At 40.8% G+C, this 26,211-nt stretch overlaps 2 long non-coding RNA genes and 1 other non-coding gene across 3 annotated transcripts in view; 1 reads left to right on the forward strand and 2 right to left on the reverse strand.

The window, feature by feature from the left end:
- LOC141990006 (uncharacterized) overlaps positions 1–26,211 on the reverse strand; it is a 403,850-nt gene that overhangs the window by 120,985 nt on the left and 256,654 nt on the right. The window lies entirely within an intron of this gene.
- LOC141990008 (uncharacterized) overlaps positions 5,571–26,211 on the forward strand; it is a 107,157-nt gene continuing 86,516 nt past the window's right edge. The window contains exon 1 of the long non-coding RNA XR_012640043.1: positions 5,571–5,594. This is a non-coding gene — a long non-coding RNA (uncharacterized LOC141990008). The remainder of the gene's footprint in view (positions 5,595–26,211) is intronic.
- On the reverse strand, positions 14,859–14,969 carry LOC141990262 (U6 spliceosomal RNA). Its single transcript, XR_012640131.1, has one exon. It is a non-coding gene; the product is annotated as a U6 spliceosomal RNA (small nuclear RNA).

The following is a 26,211-nucleotide window of genomic DNA, read 5'->3' on the forward strand; positions in this document are numbered from 1 at the left end:
CATGGAAGCTACAGGGGGTATAGAATACAGCTGCATGTCTGCATAGGAGTTTTAACCATAGGGAACAGATTAGACTTGTCTGTAAACTGCACTATTTGCTATTGTGTGCAATTCAAGGCATTGACTGTGATCTATAAAATATATTTCACTGCACTGGTTCTCACTACCTGAGAGTCTGCTTTTCCCCCCATGAGCCACCAGTACAGATGAGGTCAACTAAAATTCTTGTGTTAACAGTCTCTATCTCCAAAAGGCTAGTAGCTGAACAGACCTTGCAAACTGACAGAACATAAATTTGATCGTTCTTAGATCACAGTGTAAAATCTAGATATTTTCCCAGGCTTCTGCTTGAGAGTGTAATGAGTGTAGGGTGCTTGAATGTACATTGGAAGATGCGGTTTTTTATTGTTCAAATCATGTGGATTTTATTATATAAAATGCATGAACCCTGAAGTGCATAAATAAATGCATTTTGGAAATCTACCAATGGACAATAAAATAAATTTAACTCCCCCAACTCTGAAATCCAGAAATGGCCCTTCATTCATTATGTTACTTAAGCAATCCCCCTGTATAAACATTTTTTTCAGGCTCATTGTTTTGTTACCAGTGTAATAACAGCAGCCATTCCAGAAACTGTTGTCTAGAAACATTCTCAGTTATCATCATTTGCAATCAGCTCGGAAAGCACTCACCAAACACAAAGACCCTCCTAATGAATACTCCTGCAGTGATCCTGGCACTTGTGCTTATGTCTCTGGCTTTCCTGTTACAACTGGCAGAGGCAGAAGGTTTGTAGAATTTTGGTGGTGCCCAGAACGGGTCCAAGTCCCCACCCCACCCCCAAACACACACACACCTGCCTAAGGCTCTGGGAGGGAGTTTGCGTGCAGGAGGGGTGCGAGCTCTGGGAGGGAGTTTGGATGTGGGAGGAGGTTTGGGGTGCAGGCGAGGGTAAGGGGTGCAGGCTTTGGGAGGGAGTTTCGGTGCAGGAGGGGGTTCAGGCTCTGGGAGGGAGTTTGGGTGTGGGAAGGGGTTTGGAGTGTGGGCTCTGGGCTGGGGCAGGAGGTTTGGGTGTGGAAGGGGTAAGGAGTCAGCTCTGGGAGGGATTTGGGGTGTGGGCTCTGGGCTGGGGCAGGGGGTTGGGGTGCAGGAGAGGGTGAGGGGTGCGGCGCTTATGTTGGGCAGCTCCCAAAAGCGACCCGCACACCCCCCTGGCAACGGGTTCTAGGCGGGGGGTCTCTGCACACTGCTGCCCGCAGGCATCATCCCACAGTTCCCATTAGCTGCAGTTCCCAGCCAATGGGAGCTGCTTAGTTGGCGCTTCAGGCGGGGGCAGCACGGAAACACTCCCGCCCCCCCGCCCCCCCCCAGGGCCGCAGGGATATGCCAGGAGCTTCCAGGAGTGGCATGGAGCGAGCGCAGGCAGGAAGCCGCCTTAGCCCCGCTTCGCTGCCAGTGGTGGTAGCAGCGGCTGGGGGCCTCAGGGCCCTTTTAAATCACGTGGAGGCTGCAGGCAGAGCCGCGAGACTCTCCGGGGGAGGCACACGGGGGCAGCAGGCGGGGCTGGGGGAATGACCCGGCCCTGAACATTGGTGGAGCTGGGCTCCCAGGCCCTGAATATTCCTGGCGCACAGGCACCATGGGCCCATATAACTCGCTGCCCCTGACAACTGGATGTCCCTGACCATCTCCTGGACATCTGCAGCACACACAAAATAATTAATAAAGGGGATTTTAGGAAGTTTGTAGAGCTGGGGAAGGCAAGAGAGCAGACTGTCTGTGAGCAATGTCTGGCAAGTTTGAGGGTCTCTGCTTCTTACTGGTGGACTTTGTGAGGCTCTTATAGCTCTTCAGTGCACAGGAAAAGGTTCCCTTGTAGCTATGCTCATGTGGGCCTCTTAAAGCTGATAAGGGGCCTCACTGAAAGCCAACTAAAGTCAGTTAAAAGATTTCCATTGACTTCAAGGGGCAGTGGATCACGCCAAGGGGGAAGGTAGTCTAAGGAACTCAGAGAGCTGCAGCTGCTTGCCAGTTACTCTCCTCTTCAGCAGAAGTGAATTGTCTTTGAGCTGGTCAGGGGCTTGGCAACATGGTGTCTGCGCATGGAGGAGATTCAAGAGACTTAACAGGTAGAACTTCTATTTTTCTTCTTTGATTCTAAGGCCTTGTCTACATGGTGCTTTAGAGTGCACTTGAGGGGTATAAATTCTAGTCCACACTAGCGTATTGCACACTAACTGTCCCACGCAGATCCCCCGGCATACACTACAAGTTTCCTAGTGCGCGTTAACGTAGTCTTGTTTAAACCAGGGTTACGTTAATGTGCAGTAGAGAACTTTAAATGCATGCCAGCAGGGTGCATACGGGCCATTAGTGTGTGATATGCTAATGTGGACTAAAATTTACACCCCCCTGGTGTGAACTAAAGCACTGTGTCGACAAGCCCTAAAAGAACTGGAGTTTCTTACTCACATGCACTTTAATTGTGCTAATCTGGGACTTTATTCTACAAGGAGCTAAAGATCTGTAGGAGGTCGTGAACATCAACAAACCACACTGAAATCAGTGGGAACAGAAGGCGTTTGGCACCTCTAGGCATTGCTCAGCAGTTTTCAGGATCAAGACCTTGATGAACTGTATAAGTTGTGACCAACCTCCCAGTATTTAGTGAAGTGTTTCCATCACTGTGATTTCTGGGGACCAAGAAGCTGGGCAAGGATCCATGGCGACACTCTTTTTCATATTCAACTCTCCCATTGTTCTTTGAGGATTCTGACAGAAGTGGCTTTTTATCAAAACTCTGTGCACTTTACCCTTTCTGCTACAGAAGGGCTTCTTTACTGCTACTGCTACTGTAAGGCCTTACTCATGACATCAGCGCAACAAGAAGAGAAGTATAAGAATAGGGGGTTTTCAGGTCAGTGGTGAAAAGAAAAGAAAACCTTGTTGCTCAGCTGGCTGTACTCCTCCGAAGCATACCAGGAAAGGGTTTGTGAGAAACATCTCGTACAGCAAATTTAGCTGGGTCCAGTTTTCAAATTTTAAGGAAAACGCTGCTAAGCAGCAGAAGACTATCCAACACCTGTTTGTTAAATCCATAGACCAACAGGAAACACCACTTTGCTGAAGTACATTGCCTGACCAAAGCCCTGTTTCATTAAACATTGTGTACTTATTTCCTGAATCAATAACATCATTCCTATATCAACTGGCTCTAAATTTGTACCTTGAAAATAATCTACAGAATACTGTTGCCATCTCTATAACTCCTCTGAAAAATCTGTATCTGCCAGAACTTTTTGAGAGCCACAACTCACATAAAGGATAAAGGCTGATGAGGTGCAATGGACTTTCTATTTTATGTGACATAACTATGTAGGTGTATTTTAAAATGTTTCTGTGGTACCCAATGTTGAGGCTATTGTCAGCTCTAAAAATTTCTCACTGGAATCTAATTTAGATGATTGTGTAGTAATTGACTTAGTTAATTTTAAAACTGATCAAACCTGTAATTGACATAATGAGTAGTGTATCAATTAACAGTATTAGCTTTTATATTACTAACAATGCCACCTGCACGTTGAAGGCTTGTGCTTAACTTCACCCACTGTCCTGTCTTGACCCTAAAGTTAAAGGGACTATTCACTGTGCATAAGAGTTAAGCATATGCCTAAGTCTTTGCAGGATTGAGGCCTAAAACTATAAGGGAAAAAAGGGAGTCTTTTTTCCTGTACTTTCACATCACAAAACTTCACTGTACGTGTTTCAGTAGCAAAGCAAATCACATTGGGAAAATAATATCCACCAGGCTTCCCCAGTGCAGCCCTTTATTAAAAATGTAAATTAAAATTTGACTCCCCATGGAACCTTAACCTCCCACCTGTTAAACTTACCTGCCTGATATAATAATGTAAATGCTTGGTTCTCATTTAGAGGGTGACTGACTAGCAGTACACACACATTCATTCATTAGAATTGTAGCTGTTGTGAAAGCCTATTGTTTTATTTATCAATCCAGTAGAATTATCTGTCACACTGCATTAGAGCGCAAATTCTGTTGAAGGAATGCTTGCATGAGCTTACCGATTTTAATTTATTGACTACATTATAGCTCCACAGGATAACCAAATAGATGAAATATAATATGCTCCTCGCATTCAACTGTGTCTTAGGAAATCAGCACATGCCAATAGAAATTTCAAGATTCAGATTTACATTTGAATCTAGTAACACCAGGTGACTTGGTATCTTTATAGTAAAGGTAACCTGGCTGTAGAGTTTATTCCCTTCATGATAAAATGAAAATGAAAGAAAGAAAATATATTACAAACTCTTTGACAAGCATATTTCAGCTTGGGGTTATACTGTTTTGAGATATAAATCATGTAATATTCTCTGTAGACATTTCGAGAGTAACATGAGTCTTTGCATTTGTTTTGATATGATTTGGCTAATTAATTCAGATCCAATGTTATAAAGCAAGAAACATTTATTTTAGCTAGGCATTCGATGTGTTCTTATATGGCACTTTCTTATTAGCCTGAGAGGAAAATCAAATTGTTCTGCTGACATGATCAAAAGCCATAATGTTAGATTTGTTGGCAATGTTAGATTATTTTATTACAGTTCTAAGTGTTAGTTCTTCAGTGTTCTTACACAAAGGTAAAGTGCAGTAACAGGACATGTTACAATGCCATTCTTTGGAATGAATATCACACGATCTTGAAACTTACCATGGTGCTGAGATGCTGGGAAGGTGACAATGCATTTGTCAATTTCATTACATTTGCAGGTTTCAGAGTAGCAGCCGTGTTAGTCTGTATTCGCAAAAAGAAAAGGAGGACTTGTGGCACCTTAGAGACTAACCAATTTATTTGAGCATAAGCTTTCGTGAGCTACAGCTACAGCTCACGAAAGCTTATGCTCAAATAAATTGGTTAGTCTCTAAGGTGCCACCAGTACTCCTTTTCTTATTACATTTGCAATGGATCATTGGAGCCCTGAAGAGGAGGATGAGGAGCTGTTTGCAATCACAAGGTAGGACTGCTCTCTGCTTTGCTCCAAAAGACATGAGAGATGGTGTAATTAGGAAATCTTGTTGAAATCCAAGCTCTGATACTTACTTCCCACATAGCCCTTTGCCTCTCTAGTTCCTAACCTGTAAAATGGGGATAATAATACCACCACCCCCACACTGACAGGAGTATTGTGAGGATTAGTTTGTACAGTGCCTTGAACATGCAGATACGGAGCAATATTATAATGCCTGCAATGTAAGGATTCCTGTTGCCTGCACACAGAATGGTTTCTCCCAGCAACTATAGACAAACACCAGTCAAGAGCCACTTCAATCTGGTGGGATATAATAGGGACTGTCAGCTAGTTGGGTACGGGAGAATGAATGGGCTGGCCTTTCTTTTTTGCAGCTTAGGTTGATGATGTAATCAATCTATCTAATTTTAATAGGTAATAACCTTAATGTAAAGGTGGATTAGAAGACTTCTGACTCAAGAGTTTGGGATACCATTCTGCACGAGATGGAATGTGAAAACTGCCTAAAGATATTTGGCTCCCTGAAGGTGACTAACCAGGTATGGAGGGGAGAGGGGAGAACACTGAGAAATTTGAGACAATAGTCTCAGAGTGAACTTCTCTGCAATATATGTATGCAACATCCACTGAAGTCAATGGGGGCAGAAGACTTATGCGTAGGCAGTATGCATACATACATACATACCCTTAGACTTTAGGGTCTTTAGGCAGGGACTGGCTTTTTGTCACATATGTACAGCACCTAGCACCATGACACCACTGTTCTTTATAGGTGACTTCTAGGTGCTACCACAATACATAGAATAATAAATAATGATCTATCAAACATCCTAACATGTGCATTATATAGAATACATACATATATTCAAGCGGCAAAGAGTCTTGTGGCACCTTATAGACTAACAGACGTATTGCAGCATAAGTGGTCGTGGGTGAATACCCACTTCTTCAGATACAGATATTCGATATCACAGGCCTTGTCTACCCAGTGCCTTAATCCTCACCAGAGGGCTGTAAATCCTAATGAGCACTAGCACTGAAAACACTTTGTTACTTCCAGGTGGCTTGAATTCAGTAATTATATCCCTGCTTCAGTTGCTTATTAAGAAGACAGTAGCCATTTTTGTTATCAAACATTTTGGAAAAGTTGCTGAAAAAATAAGGGAAAATGCAAGCTTTTCAATACTTTTTCTCAATATCCATGACTTCAGGTAGCTTTTCTTCCAGAGATTTTTAAGTGACAGTACACTGATGTCCAGAGAGTTTGGCTTATTTACTCATAGACATTGCTATTGTGTTCATCACTGCAGCATCTCAATGATACATTTAAGATCCACTTTCCAAGATCACTCTTTCCAAGATCACACTTTGCCTGCACTCTCTTTCTAGCCAGTTTCTTGTTTAAACAGCTCTATATGAAGAGTGCTGTAGAGATAGTGAGATTTCAGTTTAGCTGATATTCTGTGTGTCCACACTGGGAAAAATGCATCATATTAGAAAGTGACACATTTTTACAGCGTAGACATGGCCAAAGGGTGTTCCGTATGTTGGGCTCTTCACGCAGAATGCCCTGCATTAGGCAACAGGTGGGCAAACTCTCTGGCCTAAGGGCCACATCAGGGTTCCAAAACTGTATGAAGGGCCGGGTAGGGAAGGCTGTGCCTCCCCAAACAGCCTGGCCCCCGCCCCCTATCTGCCCCCTCCCACTTCCTGTCCCCCTCAGAACCCCCGACCTATCCAACCTCCCCCCCCCCAGCTCCTTGTCCCCTGACCGCCCCCTCTCGGGATCCCCCACCACTAACCGCACCCCGGACCCGACCCCCTATCCACACCCCTGCCCTCTGACAGGCCCCCCAGGACTCCCACGTCTATCTAACTGCCCCCAGCTCCCTGTCCCCTGACTGCCCCCCGGAACCTCCTGTCCCTTATCCAACCCCCCTGCTCCCGGCCCCTTTACCATGTCGCTCAGGACACCAGGACCGGCAGCCACGTGGCCCGGTCAGAGCCAGCCACACCGCCGCACAGCATTGGAGCAGGCCGGCGGCTCTCGCAGCCATGCTGCCCAGCAGGAGCTCACAGCACCGCCGCCCAGAGCGCTGGCGGCACGGAGAGTTGAGGCAGCAGGGGAGGCGCTTGGGGCTAGCCTCCCCGGCCGGGAGCTCAAAGTCTGAGCAGGGCGGTCCCGCAGGACGGATGTGGCCCGCGGGCCGTAGTTTGCCCACCTCTGCCATACAAGCTGGAAAGTAATTTTATAGTCTCCTTCATTGCCTCTTAGGAAAACTTTGTAAAGTATTCTATTTAGAAATCACTCTGCCAACATACACTCATTTCTGAGGTTTTTTTCTTTGCCATATACATGATTAAGAACAAATAATAATTTGGAAATAATGTGTCTTACATGGTAATGTTTTGATGTCTAGGGAGGTCCTGATGCTGCTAAATATTTAACCTGATTATCTTGTGGTGTTGTAAATAAAGCTCCACTCTTCAATAGGTAGTCTGACTGATCTACTAGTAATGAGAGAAGGAAAGGTGTGATAGGCTGTCAATGTTAATGAAGTGTTTGTGGGTGTTTCACTGTATTACACTGACACAAATGAAACTTCCCCCCTTCCCAGCCATTACATTTTTTAATGTCCAGTCCCATCTATCTGTTTTATTACATTCTGCAGTCTGGCTGTAATGACGAATGCAACATTCCTAAAGAAAGGGAGAGAAAAAAAATAATACACATAATGCTGACCTTTAATGCGACAGTTAATTCTTATGTCTGTGACAGCCCTATTTTTTAACATTTACTATCTTAACCCACTGGCTATAAAGCATTCCACATAAAGTACAGTGTTAAATCAAATGATGTGCTAAAGTGGTTCTTGCTGCCATATGTTTTGCTATAATGGAAAGTACAGTAAAGGGCACGTACTGTAGTACAGCACTGAAACTAATCTGGAGAGAGAAGAGAAGAGAGGCTGTAAGACAGGCTCCTGTACAGCAGGAGCACTAATACTCACTCATCGTAATGTTCCGTATTTATCTTTTAAAAAGCAACAGCGCTGTAAGCAGATTTTCCTCCCACTCCCAGCCATAGAACTTTTTTTAGTGTAGCTCATTTGTTCTTTTCCTAGTTTGGTTAACTATTCAGAGCAGGTAGTCCTAAGCAAAGAACAAAGATTGCGTAATCTGAACTTTAACTCATACTTCACAGGCCGGTGCCTCAGTCAGTTTGTGAGGAAAAGCAATTATTGCTCTTGAGCTAGCACCAGGAACAGTATTGTAAGGAAGGGTCAATGACACACCATTTCACTGGTACAAAAATCATTTTTTAAAAGCACTATAATTTCACCTTCCTGACTGAAAAACCTTTCCAAAGGAACACTGGCAACACATTAGCTGCTTGAAACCCTACCCCTAAGTAGCTTTGGGCTATGGTTATAACAAATGATTAAGCACCATTTTTTCTCCCTCAAACCCCTTAACTAAATACTTTCTTAACCAAGATGTAAATAGTGCTCACTTCCAAACAAATGAGAGAAGGAAAGTGATCTGTGCCTGACCAACATTAATTTAAACTGATCCTTGATACCGTTTGTAGCTTCTGTTTTAACAGTGATTGCTCCCAATCTTTAAAACAATTGCTGCTCCCTTTGGAATGGGCAAATTGCTTCAGTGAGTGACAAGTTAGTCCTCTTGCTGTGAGATTGGAAGCTGTTCCTTCCATCAAAAGTGAGCTAGTTGGAAATAACTGATTTTATGCTTCACTGAGTTTGGTCTTGCCTGAATACAAAAGCACATAATCTTACTGCTTGCCATGGATAAGAAGCTCCCTATGTGACTGATGCATAAAGTGCTCAGCCAGAGCTAGTGCCTGCTGTGTATGGGAGGAAGGAAGTTAGCTAGGAGAAACATCCTTTCAGCAGCTACTGTGTGATGTGGGGGCAATAGCTGGCCCAAAATAATTCCTCTGACACACCTCAAAAGTCTTAAACAGCACCCCTTCACTCCCCTCGCATGTTTCTACAAAACCCTTCCATTTCAACATGTGCTGGAAGGTTTTTCTGGGCTGACTGAATTGTTTAACACAGCATAAAAGGAAACTCAATGTCAAATATCTCCCTGTCAAGTCTCTTTCTCACTCTCCATGACGTGGTCGGTCTGTGAGGATGGAAACATTGAATTAAAAACCCCTTTAAGTGCTGAATTGCTGACTTAGAGCTTATCTGCCTCTGCCCCACTCACCCATGCAGTGTGGAGATGTATCATGTGCCAGGCTAATTGTAATTCCCCAACATGCACTACGCTAGGCTTCTGAACTGAAGCAAGGAGGGCTGGACAGTCATTTGAGAAACATTCGCAGCTAATGGAAAAGCAGCTGGGGTAATTCTTATACAAATCCATCCTCTGTGGGAAAAGAGAAGCTTAAGCCAGTAAATGCAGTATCAGACCGTGCTTGAACTCTGAAACTGTATATCAGCTTTGGTGGGAAAACAAACATTCTATTTGCCATTAATGTGCTATTGGGGAACAAGTGAGACAACAGACTTCTGTATTAGGGAAGAACCCATGTCTTCAAAATCTTATATTAATCCCATTTCTCACTCAGAAAAGAAATCAATGTTGTTCCCTCAGACAGCTTCTCGAGTTTCAACTTCTAGGGTCAATAATGGTCCCAGAGTATTTATTTTTCAGATAGAAAGAATGATAAAAATACAATAGCAAAATTGGAGGTGACCTATATGCTTCCCTAACCCATTCCCATATTCTAGAGCCTATTAACAACTTTGAGGGTGAAAAATGGGACCAAATACGTACTTTTCTTTTTAATGGAACATGAACAGAACCTTGCAAAAAAATCTAAGCTCTTAACAAGAATTGCACTAGTATCAGAGACATGACTCATATCAAGGGGGAGCTCTCCTACATGGAGAAAAATATTATTTACAAGAGAATACTGGGAAAGCATGTCTATTCAGCTAGTATTACATTCCATTAAATCTTAATAGGAATTTTTAATACTCATTTTGAAAATTAAATTTAAAAATGTGCATAGTGCAATATTTCCAGCTGCAGTAGCACAACTGTAAAATTGTGTTATTCCATCCTTAATATACAAAGCCTACTGAAGCACATTTAAGCACTTAATGGATTTTGCTCTTTTTAAAATACATCATAACATTATACTTATGTCACTTAGGAAAGCTGATCAAATGGTATGTATAGTTAAGCTATAATTCTTAAGTAAAAATGTTTTAGCATTCATCATGATAACTTAAATATCTAAATAAACTCTTCTTAAAATCCAGTATATCTGGCATTATATTAATATTGTATATAAAGTATTCCATATTTCTGAAATGGAACACAATATAAATTTGCCAATTAAGTTGCAGTTTATCCGTACAGTGGGGTATTTAATTGTATTAACTTAAATGCCAGTTTATATGTATCCACCAGAGGAACTGTATTTAAAAAAGATCAGTTAAGTGAAAGTGGCATCTCAGCCGGTAATATTATCTCACATTTCATGCTTGCAACCTGTTCAATTTGTACTGCTTTGTACAATAAGTGGAATAATCAAGAAAACAAAGTAACATAAGCTGGTATAAAATCTTCTGGCTTTGTTTAGCATTTGTTTAGCATATGATGCATTCACATATCCACTATCTCTGCAACTAACTGGTTCCGTAGGCCCAGTCCATGGGATGTCAATAGGGCTGGCTGAAACTCAGAATTTCCAGTTCATGGGAAATTCAAAAATTTTGAAATTTGGTTTCAGTCTAGCTCCGACTCTTTGTCCCCATCTACTCCTCCCATAGCTCTGGCTCTTATCTCCTTTCCATTTAAATCAAGAAGTTCCTCCTCCAGGCTGCATGGTCCCAACAGCATGGGTCACAGTGCACAGGAGAGAAGCTCCCTGCTCACAGCTCAGATGCCCAGATCCTGACCTAGCATTGCCAACAGCGGACAGAGTGGCAATTGCAGTAAAAGTCCTGCTCAACCCCAGTCTGGAGCATGCTCAGTGTGGGCAAACTTTGGCAAATTTAGTGGCTAAAATCTAAGAAGTCTGTAATGCACATGTGAAAACTACAATTTTTTTAAGATTTATAACTTGGCCAGATTTGGGTAGATTTTCAACAGGATGACAAAGGGCCCATCCCTGACACCAAGGCCCCTCTCTGTTTTGTGAACAGTGGCTTTGCAGAACTGGGCCCTTGGATAGCCTGACAGTTCTGCTGGCTGAGATGAGATTTTATTATCTATATTAGTTTTACACTACTTCCCTGGAAGTCAGTAATATGACAGAATGACTGTCCTCTGAAACTGGCTAAGACAAGTTCCCATTAATATTTTTATATGAATATCCCACAAAAGTCTATTTACCAAGCTTTCATGCCTGAAAAATGTCAACCTCTTCTCCATTCACTAATCTATTTATATCACACAATACCATAAAATCAATACATGCCCACCTAGCATGCAAGCAAAGCAATAAGCAAAATTTAGATCTATTTTAAATTACCTGCATCCCCAAGACTGCTTATTTGCCTATATTTCTTGCTAAATTACTGACTCAAGCAAAACTAGATGCTTAAATGAAACAGTGCAGAACAATGCTACTCTGACTTGGTTGCTTTAATTTATATCCACTAGTAAGAAGAAACTTATAGCACAATTAGAAGTGCTCAGATCCTGGAAAGTACCAAGACTGCAACCTTCAACAGGTGTGATCACAGAATTCCTTAGTGTCCAATTTTTAAAAGATGCAGTTAAACCAAGGGCTTAATTTTCAGCGATTGTAAATCCAATTTTGCATGTACCCATTTGCACAGGCAAATGCTGGGCATCCCGTCACTTTGTTACTGGATCTGAGTGTAACTGCTTACTTGCATGCTCAAATGAGGTAACAGTGTGAGCAAACAGATGCATCTGTAATTTAGCACATACATAATTAGAGACTACTGTCTGAAAATTTCATCCATAGTGACTGGCCTTTTCAATTTATAGAGGAAACTTTTCATTCTTGGGCCATAAGTCTTCAGCTTCAAAAGACAGTGGGTTAGCTGTTTTCATCTCCGCCCACACACACATATATTATTAGATTTAACTTCCATCAATTTATATGTTGCTTTTGAATAAATTTAGTTTCACACTCTCTATTATGCCTTCAACAAAATAATTTGCAATCTAAACTTTCTGGTGTGAACTAACCCTTTGAAATAAAAGTGGATAGCTTAGACACATGTGGGAGGAAATAGTGTGAATCCTCCTTTTAAAATGATTGCATTAAAACATAGGATTTGCTTCTTAAATTACCAATTTTTTTAAAGAAAAGATTTGCTGCTTGCCTCTAATATTTCAGGTTCATATCAGATTTACTTTGAATCCTTTTGATACATAAAAATAACTAGAAAATACATTATTTTATTCAGTCTGAAAATAATGAGTCATTTAAACGGAAAGAAAAAGGCAAACACAGTTAAATGTCTGTTTTGCATAGTCAAACAGAGCAAGTGTCAGGCATGCTATTTCCTCCCTTATGCTGCAGAGATGATGCAAACATTCATTTCTCAGATCAATATTCCACATGGACGAAAGAAGAGCAATATTGTAGCCAGTACTTCTGAGATTTCATTCATGTCTTGTTTTACTAATGAATTCTTACTTTTCTCACTTCAAGCATCTTCTAGTTAAACATCTCCAACCAGGGTGGCCCTTCAGGGGAAACCTCAATCAACCTACTATACCAATGCCACTGGAGCTCCACTTTATACTTCAAAAACAAAACTACAAAGCATGACAATAAACTGATTTAAAAATCTTATTCCCATCTCAACTCATCCTGTCCTTTCAGAATGGAGACCCCAGCAAAGTTTTTAAGCACATGCTTTAATCCATGCCCCTTCAGCAAAGCACGTCTGCATATGCTTAAATCCCATCTGAGTCAATGGGACTTTAGCACATCCCTAAAGTTAAGCATAGGTTCACCTTTAGGGATGCTCAATAGAGATGGGCTGCTGAACGCCTAAAAAAATAGCAGTTTTGGTCACATAATTTACTTGATACTACAGTTAAATCAATGATGTGTGAAATGCTACATTTCTTTTACTGTTTTTAAATTTTGCTTTGACTCCCACCTTCTATATTTATATGGTGAATAAATATTAAAAAACAAAATTAAAGTGGAGGCATTTGTGACTATCAGCAGTACAACCCTTCACTAGTTGTCACTGAGCTAACCCTAGAAATCCAGTGGTTCCTCACAAAAACAAAAATCAAAACAGCCCGTGCTCTCACATCCTATTCTCCTTAGGGAAGTTTTACTAGCAGAAAGCTGGAGTGAAGTCTTATATTACTACTCTATGCTTCATTCTCTCCTTCAAAGGTCAGCTCAGCATGCGGGGGAAATGCCAGGGAGCCAGAATACCTTCCTGATTCTCAAGGCAAGCCAAAGCCATGATAAATCAGAGCCATTCCAGGTAGCTCTAACTGATGCCACTGATGTAGAAGCCATTACACAAACAAAAGAGGTGTGAGGCAAAATGGTACTCTTATCATATCCTCTCCCCATTGTTTCCCCTATCCAGCGTCAAGGGGGCACGGCAATTGTAGGACCTGGAGCCAGCACAACTGCTCCAAGCAAGGAGTTCTCCTCCAATAGGGCAAGTTTCTGTGGGCCAACTGTGGCCAGCTCCCTACCCCTTTGTCCCTCGCGTGGTACCGCAAGACAGACTGGAATAAATAATCCAGCCCTCTGTCTTCATTTCTTTTTCAAATTGTACATTATAATAGTATATTATGAAGATGCACAAATGTTGCTGGTCAGGAGAAATGAAAAAATATCCCGTGAAGCAGTCTCTTTTTTTAATCTTGAGCTTTTAAAATTCTTGATCCTTTTATTTAAAAAGTCATATTTGTTCATATACTTACTAGCATGAAAGGTTTGGTAATCTCTAATGGAAGGTATTAATCCCAGTGTGGAGGGCTAGCTCCAGGAACCACTTAATTTCCATTTACACTTTCAAAATAAAGTTTAAGAGGCATTTAGGCCTCATGCTGGCTCGCTGCACTGGGATGAATTTCATATTAGCCAAGCAAATTAGTGAAGTTCTCCTGTATTTCTTCTCTGAGTACGAAAGTATTCTTCCTCTCATACACCACTGATTCCATGAAATCTTTTGAAAATGACCCTGCTAGATCATTCCACAACCTCAATCTTTCGCCAGCACACCACAGATGCTGTTGGCATCTGATCTGTTTTGTCTATGTCTGAAATTCTAAATCCTCAGAGCAGGAGCTGTACACACAGCATACATATATGTACATATAAAAGTGTAAATAACCTGCTGATACTCAATAAATAATACTTGACCAGATCCCTAGCTGGTATAAATCAGCACAACTCCACTGACTTAGGGCTTGTCTATACCACCTGCCAAATCAGCGGGCAGCAATCGATCCAGCAGGGGTCGATTTATCACGTCTAGTATAGATGCAATAAATCGACCACTGAGCGCTCTCCCATAGATTCTGGTACTCCACCAGAACGAGAAGCGCAAGCGGAGTTGACGGGAGAGAGTCAGCTATCGACTTACCACAGTGAAGACACCGCAGTAAGTACATCTAAGTACATCAACTTCAGCTAAGCTATTCATGTAGCTGAGGTTGCGTATCTTAGCTCGACCCCGTGAGGTAGTGTAGACAAGCTATGCTGATTTATTCTTGCTGCCACTTCGATATACCCTTTCTTTTTAGATGTGCAAAACGGTACAGCTGATTGCTTAGACTCAGAGCTGCATGAAATTCAGAAGTTTGGGAAACACATCACAAATTTGCATGTTATCCTTGCACAAAGGCCAGACTACTCTTCTCTGTATCATTCCAATTGTTATATATATGTGCTAAGTTTGTAAAAACAAATCTCTTCATGCTTTGGTTTGCTCCTCGTGAGTTTCAGGTCTGAAGGAATCTCAAAGAATTCAACGTGAAACTCAGTCAAGGAAACTGCTAAGTTCCATGTGGTTCTGTGCAGAAAACTATACAGAGTTACATGTTTAACATGGGTCAACATAAAACTGTAACTCAACCAAGTTTTACTCATTTCACTCAACACTGGATCCTGCTTGGTTAAAAAAGCTTGTAAACTTTCAGCAAAACCTTTGGACAAACCTGGTCTGAGTCCTGACTTAGTGATAAAATGTGAGATCAATCGAGTTTCATAAAGATTTGAATTTAGTGAAGGAAGTTTTACACAGTTCCAATATCAACATCTGCAAGAACCTCTTTACATTTGGAGATTCATTGTATGGCCACCAACCGGATTACGAATTTGTCTCTCTCTCATAATAGTATGAAATAATCAGTTAAAATCTAGAATAAAACAAAGTGTGGCTAATATGCTTTTGAAATTGAATAGTATGTTGGTGTTTCTATCAAAAGCCTATGTGGGCTTTCAGAATGAACAATCATAGATAAAAATCAATGTGTAATTAAATGCAGATGCTTTAAGACAAACTGCATAACCACCAATGGCTCATTTATAGTTAGCTTATAAGTACCAGGAGTTGAGAATCTTAAAAATGGCTATATTATTGTGAGTGGACATTTAAAGGCTTGGTTTACAGACTTTGCTGAAATTAAAAAGCAGAAGTTTAATTCAAGGCATCAGTGCTGAAGTTAGGAATGGCATCTACAGTAATTAGCTGCTCTAAAGCCCCACTTATTATGAAAAGAATAAGAAACCTAAAGAAAATTGGAATACGGTTGCACGGTGATATCCCAGCTCCAGTGAAGCCTACGGCAAAATTCTGCAGTGCTTTGCTGGTAACACATTGGACTAATGGACACTGCTGGTAGAATTCTGCTCCCTGAAGCAATATTGCTACCCTCTCCTCCCTCCTTTCTTCTCACTGATCTGACAATATGAACAGATCCTAACTGTATTGAGACAGGAGCCAGGGTATCTGTGCCAACACAAAATCTGAAGTATGTAGATTGAAATTTACTCCTATCCAGAGGTCAAATAAGAGGCTATAAGCCAAAGTGCCAATTACACCCTAAAAATAGAGCTTAAGTGGCACGTAAAGCTTGTGCTGGCCCCTTGCATTCAGGGAATTTCACCCACAACATCTAGAAACACTAGTGGTTGAATCAAGTGATTATCACTGGTTCAACAAATTCCTCTATGAAACAAAAGTACAAAAAAAAAAACCCATTCATAGGTTGGAGCCACTATATTTTTTTGCTGTTTTCATATTTTCCTGGGCATAGATTAGAATAAAGTCACAATATCGAGAAGAAACTGAAGTCCCACTTAAGAAATATTTTAATAGGAGTCCCAACCAAATTAAATAGGGTTGATTGACTCCATGGTGTGATTACGGCCTCTATGTGTTGATTCCTCCTTTGAGGCAGTGTGCAAATGCCATGAGGGAGACCAGACCTGACCTCAGTCCAATAGCTCTGAAAAGTGCATCTTGACACATATTCACACTTGAGAAAATGAGCACCTGTGCCTCACCCATATGCACTCATGCCCCATCCACATGCAGCAAACACACACATCACAGTGTGCCAACAATGTTGGTGCATTCATGTGCCTTCCCCACGTGTTCAATAAAAGCAAACGGAGGAGTGCAGGAAAGGGACAAACTACAGAGGAGGAATAGAAAAGGAACAGTGAAAAACTCTAAGGAAGCAATAAGAAAAAAACTCCACAGGGGCATAAACAATACAAACATAAGATGGACAAACCTTTTGGATATAAAATGTGGAGCAGTGTGTAATGTAATGACTCCATTGAAGTCAATTTACATCAGCTGAGGAGCTGCCCTTGTATTTGTCTTATCCCCCCCCACTTTTCCTCCTCCTGACTCCCATTCCTTTTCATGTAGCTCTATGGGACTTGGCATCCTTGTGTAAGAACTTTTTTCTTGGCCAGAGAATGACAGATAAAAATTAAACAAGATGATATAAGCAGTTGAAAGATGAATAGCGTGAAATAAAACATGCTTCTCTGTTGTGTTGTGGGTGCTCTTCTCACTGGATCTTCTTCCCAATGTGGTAAGTCAAGCAGTTGGAGATAGCATACTACATTCTGCAGATATAGATATATAGTCAAGTATTTCCGGCACAAGAATGCATGATGCTGAAGCGACTTGCTTGCCAGACAGCAACCAATTTTAGGAGAAAATCAAATGGGAAGAGGGTGGGGGCAAAATCATAGAGAATAATTCATCATCTGTTCATTTATTACTCCTCATTCTGCCTTCCTCATCAAACTCATCCCGTGAGGTATAAATTAGAGGGGCAGATATATAAACTGTATTGTATTTTAGATCTATTTACAGAGTTTATTTCAAATAAGGTCCTCAGTTCTGGCTGAGTTAAGCAGGGTCCCTCAGTCTACTAGCTGCACTCTTGAGACGAACCCTTAGCTGATGCATATTGTCATAGCTCCATTGAAGTCACTGGAGCTGTGACAATTGACAGCTGAGGATTTGCCTGGAGATGTGCACTAAGTGGTTTGAGCATTGGCCTGCTAAACCCAGAGTTGTGAGTTCAATCCTTGAGGGGGCCATTTAGGGATCTGGGGCAAAAATAAGGGACAGTACTTGGTCCTGCTGTGAAGGCAGGGGACTGCAGTCGATGACCTTTCAAGGTCCCTTCCAGTTCTATGAGATAGGTATATCTCCATATTATTAAATATAGAGTGTCTATATCTACTGTTAGCTTTTCCTATTTTTTTTCATATAAGGTTTGTTGCCTAAAATATATAGTGACATAGTAAATACTGGGTGTTTTCAATTTCCGATTTTCAGGATATTTAAAATACATAGTATGACAATATGTTTCACATCACACACACCAAATATATTGGGCAAAATTCTGGTCTTAAGCTGGAAGTCAGTGGAGTTGCACAGACTTAGAGCAGAATTTGACTTGGCATGTACTGCTGAATAACTTGTATATGAAATATTGCCCATTTCAAATTTCAATATATTTTCTACATCTGTATAATATGTAACTAATAACCCATATATGAAAAATATTTTACTTTTCCAAAAGGGCTACTCACATCTCTTAACTCACTCTTAAGTATGTCACTGAATATCCCAAACCAAAGGAGTAGAGACATTCCCCACTTCTCTAGTCAACTCAGTGATTTGTTTAAACAATTCCAGACCAGGCAGTCCTCTGCACTTCACAATGCCCCTATGTTGCTACCATGTCACACAAGGTTGTGTGAACACACTGTGACCAAAAAAGCTACCAAATGATACAGTGTTAAGAGTACACCAAGAGTTACATGATTACATGCAATATAAAATGAGTTGGAGCAGAAAATCCCTGTCCCTATTGTCTTCTACTAAAAGATATTTTTCATTTTGGGGCAGAGGCAAGGAATCCTCATGCCCTTTTTACAGCTATTGGGCATTTAAATTATATGCATTCATCATTAAAGACATTTTACTATATCTGCCATCAATACAATAAGGGGAACATTTATTTAGGAGGGACTAACCCTATTTTCTCACAGTTCTGTATCTCTGATCCTTCAGGACTTACATTTTGCCACTGCAATTCATTTCACTGGCTGTTTTTTCCCCCCAACAGCTGTCATGACAACAGTGAGCTTAATTTGCTATTAAATTCTCAGGGTGTGACCCAGCTCTTATTATATCTGCTGTGATCTCTTCATGCCCATCTAAACTGTTTTTAAATCATGTTTAATAATGGTTCTTAAGTACAGTTTAAAGTTGATTGCTGTCAAAACCAGTTTCTAACATGGTTTGGCAGGTCTATGTGGGCGGTCATAAACCTTCCTCTAGAACGGATCCCTAACTTTAATAGTCAAGCCTGGAATTAAACTTTGGCTTTTAACAAATGGAGTATGCATATTTGCAGAGCAGCTTCTTATTAATAATAGTGCCTAAAATACATTTCTACTCTTAAGTTATAGCTGTCCACTATAACTGAAGATTTCTACCTAGATATGAACATGTGGGTTTTTTTTTAAAAGAAAAACTTGTTCTAAAATTAACCAGCTCGATTCATGTTGGCTGATCAAATTGTGTTAGAAACCAGTTTGGTTGCAATCAAGCTAAAATATGTTTCAGCATAATTATGGTTTAAAAACCCACCTACAAAGGGTCCCGAGGACAGACAGATCTATCTGTCTACGGCATTTGTGGTGATCCCATGGACAGTATATAGGCAGGGTACAGATCTAGAAATGCTAGCATCATTTATGTAAATGATTTTTAGTCCTAGAAATGAAAAGCTAACTATCCCTATGAAGAAAAATCTACTCTCCCCTAGCGATTTCCCTCTGTTACTTCTGATATTTTGAAAATTTATTGATAGGAAGTCAAAGAATGAACTGAAAACAGAACCCTCTCTACTCACTGATTCATGACTCTCTCAGTCATCAGTAGTACTTTCAACATGACATAAAGACTTTTGGACAAAGAAATGTTGCAATGAAAGACATACCCACAAGATAGTTCTGTCCCAGTTTAGAAGATAATTTTAGCATATACTTTTTGTCATCTTTGAGTGCATCTTCTCCCTCTTTCTCTGTCAAACAACTTCTCAGGCCTTGCACAGTCTTCCCTAGAAGAATGCCAAAAACATGACAAACTACCCAATACACAATACACTTACTTTTATACCAGCTACTTCAACACACATGAAATTATGGTATGTTTGACAACAGGAAATGAGATACCTCTAGAATCCAGGAGCACAAACGAAGGAGGCGGAATTCCACAACCTCAACTTTCATTTCTTTCAGCACTTCTTTCCGCAAGCAATCTCTTCATAGACACACTCTGCCACAACTCCTGAACCTTAACAAAGACAGACGGGCAGCAAATGGTGTGGCATATGAAACTAATCAGCTGAAAGGATCTGGACCCAAAACAAAGAAAACGTTGCTCCCTCAAAAGCTGCACTCCGCTTCCTTTGTTTTGTCCCCCCACTTTTTCCCTACCTCCCCCCTCTGCCAGTTTTGATTTATGTCATGTCTAACTCATATTTGTGAGCTCCTTTGTGCAGGGATCTTATCTTCTTATCAGTCTGTAAAGTGCCATGCACATCCTATCACACCATGTGAATAAGAAAGAGTAATAATATAAAATTTGCCTTTAATGTGTTTGCTGATAGAGAGGGGACTAATTCTGCCTACATTTACATAAGTGCAGCTCCCATTTACTTCAATAAAACTGACACCCATGTATCCTAGGGCGGAGCAGGGCCCAGTAATTCATAAAGCAGAAACTTAAAAATATAAAGGGCAAATTAAAAACCAATTTGAAGCCCAAGCAGCTTGTACTTCGTTGTGGAAGCACAGAGTGTAAATCACCACAGAATTCTGTCTATTATAATAGGAATATATCCTGCAGTCTGTGATATTATTGTTGGACCAGCCATCAGGGATAGTAAACAAAGGAAGTGCTCTGACTGTATTTAATAATGAAATAATACTGCATTCATATTGCACTTCACATCTTCAAAGTGCTGAACAAATACAAATCAATGTTAACAATTTCCCAAGGAAAATCTTTAAGTGTTCAACAGGATGAGCACATGCACTAAAACCATTTCTGTTGCTCCAGTGAACAGTTCATCACATTTCCTGGGAAAAAAATGATGCACACAAAGGTATAAACTTTTTAAGGGACTGAAGCTCAGTCTCTCTTTTTGCAGCAACAAAAGGTATCAGAATATTTGCCCACACAACCGATTAGCCCGACAAGCAAGTACCTAGATGCAAGGTCTGGAAAATCTGCCTTCCAGTCTGATACTAACGAAGATCAATCTATTTAGTTTATCAAAGAAAAGGTTAAGTAGCTTGATCACAGGCAAGTACCTACATGGGGCGGGCTAGCTCTAGGGCGGGACAGCAGGGCAAGCACCCTGGACAACAACTTCCTGGACTTCTGCACCACTCAGTTGATTGCTGGTTTGTTCATACCACTGAGCTGACTGGCTGTTGTTGGGATCGTCTTTTGTTAAGCTGATTGGCCACCTATTTGGTTTTTGGGAGGCTTTTTGCTCAGCCAATGGGGGTGAAGGGGCCTGGGGTATGGCTGAAAACGTTTTCCACCCTATGAATAAATTTCTGATATTGAGGGCTCTTTAATCTAGCAGTAAAAAGCAATGGATTGAAGCAGAAGCTAGACAAATTCAGACTAGGAATAACAGTGTACATTTTTTAACAGTGAAGGCGGTTAACCACTGGAACAACACACCTAGGGATATGCTGGATTCTTGAAATGAACATATGCTGTGTCTAAAAGATATGCTCTAGCTCATCCAGAAGTTATAGGCTTGATTCAGGAATCAGTTGTAAAAATGTATAGCCTGTGTTATGCAGGAGGTCAGATTAGATTATCATAATGGTCCCTTCTGGCCTTAAAATCGAAGAAGCTATGAAATCTAAGTCCACTATTAAACTGTGGACACAAAATTGCAAGCATAATTTTTGTATGTGGAAATTATTAATATAATGCTGTAAATAGGGTAGTGTGCAAACAGATTATATTAATTACATCAGGAACTGTAACTCTAAGTTGTCAATGTTTTTTGTTCAGCATAATACTGCACAACCATTTCAGTGAGATGCTACGGTATTCCCCGCAAGGCTATCTTTAATCTTAGCACTTTCTCAGGTTGCCTGCAGTAGTAAATCCAATTTGAGATTTGTATATACAATCCATAATATTTCATAAAACAGCAGATTCCTTTTACATTCTTGTTTAAAAATATAGGCCAAGTAAAACATTATTGTGCCAAAAAGTACCAATAACCCCTTACAGGTTTCTATTACATGGAATTGGCCTTGGAGCCTTGTGGAATCTTATAAAGAGGAAGGTAAATGAGTACAAATACCAGCATTCTCTACCCCGTCTTTAAGAGGAGATCCTCAAAACTTTTCCTACACCTTTATAAAGCCTCAAGCTACTATAACTTCAGGATGATTAAACTATACACTATATCCTGTGGCTGGTACCTCCTCTTCAGCATGCATTACCTTTTCTGTTATCTCTTGTACAATACTGAAAACACAACATACAATGAGCACAACCAGCAGAGAAGTATTAATCCCAGCCCTCACCCTTGCATGCAGCTGAGATGTCAGCATTTGAATTTCTTCACCTTCCTGTTTTTAAATAGTATTGGGGTGTCCTGATCACCTTTGCTACACAGGAACAGAATGTACACATTTCACAGGTTTTCAATAAAAGAACACAAAAGATTCCCCTGACCTTACACTGGAAGCTCTTCAGGGAAAGGACATTTATTTACGTATAGACCCCTGTGCATTTAGGACACCATTTAAATTAATAATTATCTTCCAACACTATATGCAGGTGAGATGAAGTGGGAGTTTTTTATAATGTTTTTAATGAATCCTATGTGTGCCTCAGTTTCCCCTATAATTTGCATGGCTACCCAGGGGGAAAACAGGACTATGTCTGCCTTCAGGGCAGACCTAGACACATAGGTGTGTATGTGTCACTTAGCTGTCTGAGTGGACTCAATGTGTCATTAAAGAAGGACTGGCTGAGGCCAACCCATATAATGGAAAATCGGAGAAGACGTAGGAAAGTCCAACCACCAGGACACCTAGCGACCAAGGACCCAGAGGGAGAATGATTTCCCCACCTCCCTACAGGGAAGTGGAGTAGAGACCACAGCTCGAGAACAAAGTATAAAAGGTGAGGGGATAAAAGTTGGCTTCTGTCACCAAGGAACTGACTAAGGAAGGAAGTCAGAGAGAGACAGAGAGAGCTTGAAAATGGAGTTCACTACAGCTTGGCTGCTGGACCACTCTAAAATGATCAGAATGGATTATGCTTTAACCTTCATTTCTCTGTGTTAACCTAAGTCCTTCCAATGCTATGTTCCAGTTGACTAATAAACCCTACTGGTCTGAAAATGCTGGTTAAGAGTTACTGTAAATACTTAGAGAGGTGCATTAATTTAATCCCTGAAGAGTGTACAAGTCTCTGCCAGGAGTCTGTCTCATTTGGACTCACTGAAGAGAGTTCATAGCACAAAGCAGGAGTACTGAAGCCTGACAGCAGGCTGAGTTTCAGGAGGTGGTGAGGCTGCATTGCCTACCCTGAAGGATGAGTGAGACCCATTGGAGTTCTGGCATATGGAAGAGGTTCCTCCAAGAGACTGTTCCAAGTTGGGGGCAAAGCTCTGATCCTGTGGATCCATGACAACAGAAGGAAACCTGTCCATTTTAGTGAACTTTTCTCCCTGAAGAAATCAGGACCATTGCTGTTGATATGATATGCTGTGTAAGCGCGCTATGGAAGATGTTGGAGAAGATTCTTGTCTCAATATACAATGGCATGATACTAAAGTAACAACATTGGCTACAGTGGAATTATGCCAGATTTGCACTGGAGTAAATAAGACAGAACATAGCTCTGTCTTTTTATAAATGTCGTATGTTGTTTGCTATCCCTTTGCTAAGTTGTGGTATTTTCAGTCTAACCATAAATTATGACCATATAGCTTCAGATCACATTAGTAGTATGAAAAGCAAGTATGAGGCAGCAGTGGCAGCTGCATCATTATAAAAGTGGACCGCACATGTTATCCCCAGCAGTCTGTGGGTTATGTCACTAAGGTTTTCTCTAATTGGTTATTCAACTGCCCCAGATTTCTAGGAGTACATTTTCAGCAAGGGATGTGGGGAATTAGTCACAAAACTGCTATTATCAGTAGTTCCATGTTTCACACCTACAGTAAAACTGTTCTCTGCATGGAAAAGTAACCCTTCAAAGTCTATTCAGAGCCCACGCAACACCTGGCCATGGATTTTTGCAAGTCACTTAGGCTATACAAGGAGCTTGGCTTGTTTAGCCTAACTAAAAGAAGGTTGAGGGAAGATATGATTGCTCTCTATAAATATATCAGAGGGATAAATACCGGAGAGGGAGAGGAATTATTTAAGCTCAGTACCAATGTGGACACAAGAACAAATGGATATAAACTAGTCATTGGGAAGTTTAGACTTGAAATTAGATGAAGGTTTCTAACCATTAGAGGAGTGAAGTTTTGGAATAGCCTTCCAAGGGAAGCAGTGGGGGCAAAAGATCTATTTGGCTTTAAGACTAAACTCGATAAGTTTATGTAGGAGATGGTATGATGGGATAACATGATTTTGGTAATTAATTGATCTTTAAATATTAATGGTAAATAGGCCTAATGGCCTGTGATGGAATGTTAGATGGGGTGGGATCTGAGTTACCCAGGAAAGAATTTTCTGTAGTATCTGGCTGATGAATCTTGCCCATATGCTCAGGGTTTAGCTGATCGCCATATTTGGGGTCGGGAAGGAATTTTCCTCCAGGGCAGATTGGAAGAGGCCCTGGAGGTTTTTCGCCTTCCTCTGTACCATGGGGCACGGGTCACTTGCTGGAGGATTCTCTGCTCCTTGAAGTCTTTAAACCACGATTTGAGGACTTCAATAGCTCAGACATAGGTGAGAGGTTTTTTGCAGGGGTGGGTGGGTGAGATTCTGTGGCCTGCGTTGTGCAGGAGGTTGGACTAGATGATCATAATGGTCCCTTCTGACCTTAGTATCTATGAATCTATACAGATTTCCAGCTAAAATAATAAGGGAGGCCATTTTTATTTTTCTTGTAAAGTATGACCACAAAAAGGGTCAAATTCATCCCTTATGTAAACATTTCAACCAATATGATCAATTTTGGCCCAAAATGTTTTAAAATGCCCTAAAATGAAACAATGCTAATAGAAAACACCACTGAAAAGAACTTTAAACAACATGAAAAAAAAATTAAGACCCAAAGATGGCTTCTCTAGGTTATCCCTCCAGAAGAGAACACTGCTATTTCTCATAAACATAAATTTCTATGTGTACTTTCCCCCCCACCCCCACAGTGAAAATTAATGTATAATAAGGCAAAGGAAAAGGTCCTAACAGTACATGACCAGATTTCAGAAATCTCTGTGTGCTACTGATTAGGAAACTGTTTATAGACAGGGAAATAAAAGCAAGTTGTTTCCAAAACTATAGCTAGATACACTGTTATAAAAAGAACTATTCCTTCTATCATCCAGAGCAGGTCAATTTTTTTTTTGACAGAACAGTTTTCCAACAGAAAATTCCATTAAATCTAAATCAAAATGTTTCAAGGGAACAACCTCCCACACCACCACCCATGACTGGAGAGATGCTAATGAACATAAGAACAGCTGTACAGGGTCAGGCCAATGGTCCGTCTAGCCCAGTATCCTGTCTTCCGACAATGAGGGAACGAACAGAACAGGCAATCATCACATGATCCATTCCCTGCCATCCACTCCCAGCTTTTGGCAATCAGAGGCTAGGGAAACCCAGAGCTTTCGGTGGCATCTCTGACCATCTTGGCTAATAACCACTGATGGACCTATCCTCTATGAACTTATCTAATTTTTTTTTAGCCCCATTATAGTTTTGGCCTTCACAACATCCCCTGGCAACAACTTCCGCATGTTTACTGTGTGTTGTGTGAAGAAGTACTTCCTTTTGTTTGTTTTAAACGTGCTTTCTACTAATTTCATTGGGTGACCCCTGGGTCTTGTGTTATGTGAAGTAGTAAATAACACTTTCTTATTTACTTTCTCCACACGAGTCACAATTTTATAGATCTCTATAATATCCCCTCTTAGTCATCTCTTTTCCAAGCTGAAAAGTTCCAGTCTTTAATCTCTTCTCATATGGAAGCTGTTCAATACCCCTAATCATTTTTGTTGCCCTCCTCTGGCCTTTTCCAATTTTAGTATACCTTTATGGAGATGGGACAACCAGAACTACATGCAATATTCAAGATGTGGGAGTACCATGAATTAATATAGTGGCATTATGATATTTTCTGTCTTATTATCTGTCCCTTTCCCTAATGGTTCTTAACATTCTGTTCGCTTTTTTGACTGCTGCTGCATGTTGAGCACATGATTTCAGAAAACTATCCACAATGACTCCAAGATATTGTTCTTGAGTGGCAACAGCTAATTTAGATCTCATCATTTTGTATGTAAAGTTGGGATTTTGTTTTCCAATGTGCATTATTTTGCATTTATCAGCATTGACTTTCATCTGCCATTTTGTTGCCCAGTCAACCAGTTTTG

Source organism: Natator depressus, chromosome 6, assembly GCF_965152275.1.
Source record: "Natator depressus isolate rNatDep1 chromosome 6, rNatDep2.hap1, whole genome shotgun sequence".
In the NCBI taxonomy this organism is placed as follows: Eukaryota; Metazoa; Chordata; order Testudines; family Cheloniidae; genus Natator; species Natator depressus.